Genomic DNA, 7,500 nt, shown 5'->3' with positions numbered 1-7,500 from the left:
CAATTGCCTCGCTGTTTAGTAAAATATATCACAACTAACAGTTAGACAAGATAAATCGCAGACAAATGGGAAGATTTTAATAATGTTCTAAGTTTCCGAAATTATTGCAACTATACTGAAAGTAGATACAGATGTTTCAAAACCGGTTCCTGTCTGTAATAATACTGTCTATTGTCAGATTGATGAAGTAGGCGAAGATAATTGAAAATCACTTGTTCATAGAATTTAGAAGTGAATTTAGCCTACAGCTTGATGTATCAAGTGCACGAGGCAAAGAAGCTTTATTGACCTCATTCATGTGTTCTGTCGAAGAAATATTTGAAATCGTTGAAAACTGTTATAGAAATAGTTTTTGAAGCTTAAGAAGATCAAAAAGTAATTAGAAAAATATACCCGTTCAACAATACATTATCGTTCGGGACAGTGACAAATCGCCAAGCAGGTCTGGTATTATAAATGGAAAAGTATGTACTGTCTTCAAGCCTAACATTAGTAAAATTCGCTATTAACAAAATCCAAGGTCGGCCTGAAATATTAGGCCGTTCCATAAGTCATATGAATAAAATGACAATTATGAAACTATTTTTCCACTCTTATAAGTTCGATGGCTGTCAAAAAGGATCCGGTTTGAAACACTTTTTCTAGCTTCACACACTATTGTTGAATTTTCACTTATGATATCGACTTTATTTGTGAAGATGTGGCTTACTTAGCTGATATTTTACTAAGATAGACAGAATGAATTTGAAAACTCAACTTTAAACCAACACACGTGAAGAATGCAGTCAACTACTTAATAAGCAAAATGGAATTGCATATGTAAAACCTCACTAGAAAGGAGTTTCTCAGTTTCCATCAATGAAAAGCTTTTCATTAATTATTTACAGATTATAATCTGATGATCTACATTCTACTTACAACTGAGAGATTTCGAGCAAGATTCAATGCCTTGATTAAACTAAGGATTCATTACTAGGTAAAAATACCAATTTGTGTACAAAATATAATAAAAAGTCGATTTACAAGAGATCACTTTTGATATACACATTGATGAAGTATAAAAATGACTTGAAAATATAAATTTGTATGAAATATGGTTGCAAACCAATATTCTGGACTGAAGCCAAGTTTTTTTTTTATTAGTGCTTATCCCATCCTCCTCTCAAGAAACAAAGAAATTTTAACGCAGTTTAACGCAGTGAATCAAATTTTGACCAAGACTACAAACTGAATGGAAATAGTGTGGCATAGAGACTTAGAACATTTTTAAAACTTGGAACCAAATATTTTTTTCTACTCTAGGTACAAGGCGCGAAATTTGCGGGGAGGGGGCCAGTCGATTAGAGCGACCCCAGTATGCAACTGGTACTTAGTTTATCGATCCTGAAAGGATGAAAGGCAAAGTCAATCTCAGCGGAATTTGAACTCAGAACATAAAGACTGACGAAATACAAATAAGCATTTCGCCTGGCGTGCTAACGTTTCTTATTTCTTTATTGCCCACAAGGGGCTAAACATAGAGGGGACAAACAAGGACGGACAAACGGATTAAGTCGATTATATGGACCCTAGTACGTAACTGGTACTTATTTAATCGACCCTGAAAGGAGGAAAGGCAAAGTCGACCTCGACGGAATTTAAACTCAGAACGTAACGGCAGACGAAATACCGCTAAGCATTTCGCCCGGTGTACTAACATTTCTGCCAGCCCACCGCCTTACTTGGAACTAAATATTGCAAACTAGCTGCTGTTCCTCAACCACAGTAATCGTGTTAATAAACGATGTATGCTGTATTAATTGTTTAGATGTTAATTATATTAATAAATAATACTTGCTATCATAATTATTCCTTTTTTATTCATATGAATAAACCTATCTTTATACGCAAAGTTATAAAATTGTATATAGTTACTTTAAGTTTAATTTCAGCCACAGGTTTTATTGCATAGAGATAGAATTTGGAAGAGGGTGTTAGTAAGCAACCAAGTGTAAAGGATCCATTTTTGCGAAAAACCGTTGGGAAACACCGTGTTTAAACAATATATATTTTTACCGTTTCCAACGGCCTGTCAACTCTTACAATAGACTGTTATGATAGATCTGTCATCCACTACACATTTCCATCCTTTTAAATTTTGTTGACTATATCACTTCTCCATAAGAAGTAACTTTATGCCTATTGAAAATTGACCATTTTATTCTGGGTCTCAGAGTAATATTAATGGAGCAGTAGATTTCGAAGGTTCACGTGTTTCTTGATCATGACAGGTAGCGTATAGTTTTCATCTCTAACTGGATGTACATATTTGTAATTAGCATGGATTTTTGGAGAAAATGTATTTGTATCAATGTAAGTTATAATGAGTAATTGAAGCTATGCATTTTTGTCAGAAAAGAAAGTTAACTTTAACGGATCCTTTTTTTTTGTTTACGTTGCTAGCTATTAGTCAGTGAACATTGTCACGCCTTTAGGAAAAAGTAACGTGCTCAATCTTGTCTTTCTCAATAAGACTGAGTGAGACCTGCTCTCCTATATCATCATCGTCATCATGATCATGATGATGGTCATCATCATCATCTTCATCATCGCCGTCATCATCACGACACCACATTACTGTCTCAACCACCACTACCTCTACTGCCACCACCGCCATCTTTTTCGTCATGGCAGTTGACACCCTCACCATCACTGTTATCATTCATCACCATCACTACCATCATCATCGTCGTCGTCATCGTCGTCGTCGTCGACTCGATTTGTCAACTACGACTTCAATATTTTAAGAATCGATAAGGTTGGTTATTTTCACTATACTTACTCTCCATCGATTATATATATATTATATATATATATATATATATATATATATATATATATATATATATATATATATATTATATATATATATATATATATATATCTTAGACTTTATGGCCTTGTGCCAATTAAAAACATATTTACATCAGCTTCGTTGTTGTTATTTTCGCTTTTCTGTGTACCTAGAAACGTCGTAGAAACTGAAAACTGGTAAACATTATTTCTGTCTTTTCTTTCTCGTGTTTTCTAGTTGATCAATGTTATATTGAGGTCCTTTCTTGACAATGTTTACGGGATTCATATGAAAGACCATATTTGATCATTGGCGTCTCGCTTTGATCACTATACAGTTGGCATTTTTCTCGAATGATTACTTGTAATTTGTGTTATCTGATAGGATGCAAAAAAAAAGAAGCAATTCATTTTTCGCCTTTTATGCATTTATTTTCACATTTTTCTTCAACTTCCGGTTAGACAAATTATGTCTAGCTTATTACAGAGTCATCTAGCGTAATGGTGCCTGGAATTTTGTCGTGACATCAGTTAAGGCACAAAATAGGAATAAATATTGATTTAAAAATTTTGGCACCAGTACAACAATTTTGAAGGAAGGGGATAAGTCGTTTACATGGACCCCTGTGCTCAACTTATGCTTATTTCATCGACCCCAAAAGGAGGAAACGCAAACTCGACCTCGGTTGAATTTGAACTCAATGTGTAAAGACGGACGAAATACTGATAAGCATTTTGCTCAGTGTGCTAACGATTCTGCCAGCTCACCGCTTAAACGATCAAAATATATATCAAGAAATGATGCAGACTTAGGTCCAAGCTTAATATATCTTCTGTACTAGCATTTAGTTTTATCAATGTTGTTCATAACACTCTTAGATACGGTTACAAACTTTTTGGGACTAATTCTTTCATCTCTATATATTATTTTACTCTTTTACTTGTTTCACTGTCTGAAAGGGTCTTTTTAATCGAAGAAATCAACCCCACGACTTATTATTTGTTAGCCTAGTTCTTACTCTATCGTTATCTTTGTCGAACTGCTATGCTTTTTAATATGTTACATCGGGATTAAGCAAAATTAGACTTTGACTTAGAAGCAGCGCTAATAATGTAGACATACTTAATGCATGTGTTTTGTTTAAACGCCTTCGGGATGCGGTATTTCGACCAGGGAAAGTCCCTTCTAGATATAAAATGATGAAAAAATACAGGCTGTCTCAAAACCAGGCGAAACGACTCGACTCGAAGGTGAACGAGACGACCGGGAGATATCGATAATTTCGCCGTTATTTCAGCTCGCCGGTTTCGAATACGCGAGTCACACTGGAAATGAATTTATATCACTAATCTGAGGCACATACAGAAAGCGTAAAATGTATCTGCTGATATGCAATAGCACCGAACAAGTGAAACAAAATTAAATTTTCTGTTAGAAGTAGCTTTAATAACGTAAGCAAAAGAGGTTAGTTAGCCGCAAAAAATGGTTTTATTAAAACTCATTCCAGATAACTTTAATCTTTTATTTGTTTGTCATTAGACTGCGGCCATGCTGGAGTACTGCCTTGAAGGCTTTTCAGTCGAATGATTCGATCCCAGTACTTTTTTTTTATATAGCCTGATATCTATTCAACATCTTTCACCGGGCCGCTAAGTTACGGGGACGTAAACACATCAACAACGGTTGTCAAGGCTAAATAACCCTCCTAAGCTGTCATTAGGTACAATGAGATACACTTAATATCTTACAGCATCTCGAGCACGGTATGATAGACATGTGTTTCGTTATCATACATTGGTAATCTTATATCCTCCAGAGCAACAAAATAACAGACTGTTTTGTTCTATCCTGTTGAAGTGAGGATAAATTATACTGTAGACTGAATTACACTTTCTAAACTGAAATAAGCTCGAGTAAGTTACGGCATCTCCAGGAGAGTGTGAGCAAAGGATTTTCTACGTGATCTCTCAACCTACTGCAAATAACAACCAAATATCTCTTAAATCTCATTTCCCTGTCTTAGAAAAGTAAGTACTTGACATGGATTTTTGCACATGGGAAAAATGTGAGATGGCCACAGCTGGAATGTTGGCCAGCGTGGTTCTATGGGAAAATATTTATTGTGTCGTGATCGTTGTCATCTTCATTGCCATCGTCGTTGTTGCTGTTGTTGACGATTTTGTTGCTGTTCCAAGTATTGTTGTGATATACTCCAGTCAGGTTTAAAGAGTGAAATCGTGCTGGCCCCCAATTAAAAGTTAGCGGAATGTTTGATAACTGAAGGACTGAGGAACTCGATTTGCTATGGTGGTCTGCTCAGATGAGAAAGTAGAAATGACTCATGCTCTAGTATTGGTGAAAATAGCGATCTTCATTTTACTAAAAAAACAAACACTTTTGTAGAGTAAAATAGGAAATCCTTCTACGTCAATACTGACTTCCGTTTTGGTGCTCTTTATAAGACAAAGCGAAAGTTATTGAGAAAATGGAAAAACATTCATATGGCCACTCATCCTAGATAAAATAACTGTTAAATGCATCCCCACTACTACCACGACAACCACACACAAAAAAAATCAAACAGTATCGTCAAAACAAAGACGAAAGTGGGCAATCTTTCTCCACGGTGCGCTGAAAATGAACTATATACCTTGTCAGAATTAGGTGCTGTATAGGTAAAAAAAAGTGAAAATTTCATGAATTAAAACAAAACCACAAATGGTTAACAGATCTAATGTCTAAATAGATCTCCTCGCTGCAATTTCAACAATTTCAATTGGATTTTAAACAAAACACTTATCGCATATATATATTAAAGCTGCAGCTCTTCTATTTGTCACTCAAGTGCTATCATTGCCATGCTTGCCATGCTATAGGCCCAGTAATACTACTTGAGATGACCACAAAAGCATGTTCTTCTGTGACCGCGCGTATATCGTTGGCGATTTTTTCCTCCGTCTTCCCTTCGATCTTTCCTTTTCCTATGTTTCTGAGGAAGAGCTCCGCTCGAAACGTTAAATCCTCTTTCTTTCTTTCCTTTCCTAAACGTCCAATAACACTATACTTGTTCCACGTCCTCGCGTTGTTGTGCTTTCTCTTTGTGTTTTCATGTTTGGATTAACTTTATATATATATATATATATATATATATATATATATATATATATATATATATATAATATACATATATATATATATATATATATATATTATATATATATATATATTATATATATCCATGTTAGTCAGAATACATATTAAAATTGAGAATTACGGAAATATCATTTGCACAATTAAAGTATAGCAAAACAAGTAAGTGGAACATTTTTAGATACTATTTAGTCTCCATTACACATTTTCATTTGCTAATAGAAATTACATAGAGCAGGAGTGGCTGTGTAGTAAGTAGCTTGCTAACCAACCACATGGTTCCGGGTTCAGTCCCACTGCGTGGCATCTTGGGCAAGTGTCTTCTGCTATAGCTCCGGGCCTTGTGAGTGGATTTGGTAGACGGAAACTGAAAGAAGCCTGTCGTATATATGTATATATATATAAGTGTGTGTGTATATGTTTGTGTGTCTGTGTTTGTCCCCCTAGCATTGCTTGACAACCGATACTGGTGTGTTTACGTCCCCGTCACTTAGCGGTTCGGCAAAAGAGACCGATAGAATAAGTACTGGGCTTACAAAGAATAAGTCCCGGGGTCGATTTGCTCGACTAAAGGCGGTGCTCCAGCATGGTCGCAGTCAAATGACTGAAACAAGTAATAGAGAAAAGAGAGAGAGAGAGAGAGGGAGAGAGAGAGAGAATTTACATGTTATATAGACATGTAAGGAATTTCCCATTAGAAATTCGTCAGACAAAGAAAAACATTTTTATAATACAAGACGTGTGTTTGTGTGTGTGTGTGTGTGTGAGAGAGAGAGAGAGAGAGAGAGAGAGAGAGAGAAGAGAGAGAGAGAGAGAGAGAGAGAGCCTGTGTGTTTACGATACGGGTCTTCACTAAGTTTTACATCTCCACAATCACGAATATGCTCACGAAGGACGTAATTTCGCAGAAAATAAATTGAATCTCGTGTATTTTTTGTTAATAATTCTCTCTTCAATTAACGATTGATAGACTTCCTCGTAGGAAGTTAATAGCCACGCTTTGTTCGTGCTAATTATCAATGTATCAACAAAATATTTGGTGGATCAACAACTTCGCAGCAGATGCTTTATAGAATCTAACCGACAGTCTTGTTTCCACTCTTTTAATTTCCTTCTATAATAAAATGGCAAGACTGTGTGGATGAGACGTCGCTTTGCAACGTCATGGTTTCGGGTTCAACCCCACTGCCCGGTACTCTAGACAAATATATTTTCCTATAGTTTTGGGCAGATCAATGCCTTGTGAGTGAATTTGATAGTAGACAGAAAACGCAAGGGAACCCAGGTTGTGTATTGTATTCTTGAGCAAAACAATTTCATGCTGCTCGAATTCACTCAGCTGTAGAAATAAGTTGCGATGTCACTAGTGCCATGTTGAATCGGCCTTTTTCCTTTCCCTTCGATAGCATCAGTGGCATGGAGAGGTGAGGATGGTATGCAAGGGCGACTCCTGGTCTTCTATAAACAACTTTGCTCGGACTTGTGCTTTGGAGGGGAACTTTCTTGGTGCAATCCCA

At 36.1% G+C, this 7,500-nt stretch overlaps 1 long non-coding RNA gene across 1 annotated transcript in view; it reads left to right on the top strand.

Annotated features, from left to right (window-relative positions):
- The window catches only part of LOC118763730, an 18,832-nt gene extending 12,621 nt beyond the window's left edge, over nucleotides 1–6,211 (top strand). Inside the window, exon 3 of the long non-coding RNA XR_004999485.1 lies at nucleotides 6,133–6,211. This is a non-coding gene — a long non-coding RNA (uncharacterized LOC118763730). The remainder of the gene's footprint in view (nucleotides 1–6,132) is intronic.
- The last annotated feature ends 1,289 nt before the right edge of the window (nucleotides 6,212–7,500 follow it).

This window comes from Octopus sinensis, linkage group LG6, assembly GCF_006345805.1.
Source record: "Octopus sinensis linkage group LG6, ASM634580v1, whole genome shotgun sequence".
NCBI lineage: Eukaryota > Metazoa > Mollusca > Cephalopoda > Octopoda > Octopodidae > Octopus > Octopus sinensis.
Note: the sequence above shows the minus strand (reverse complement) of the source record. Positions and strands in the feature narration are given on the sequence as shown.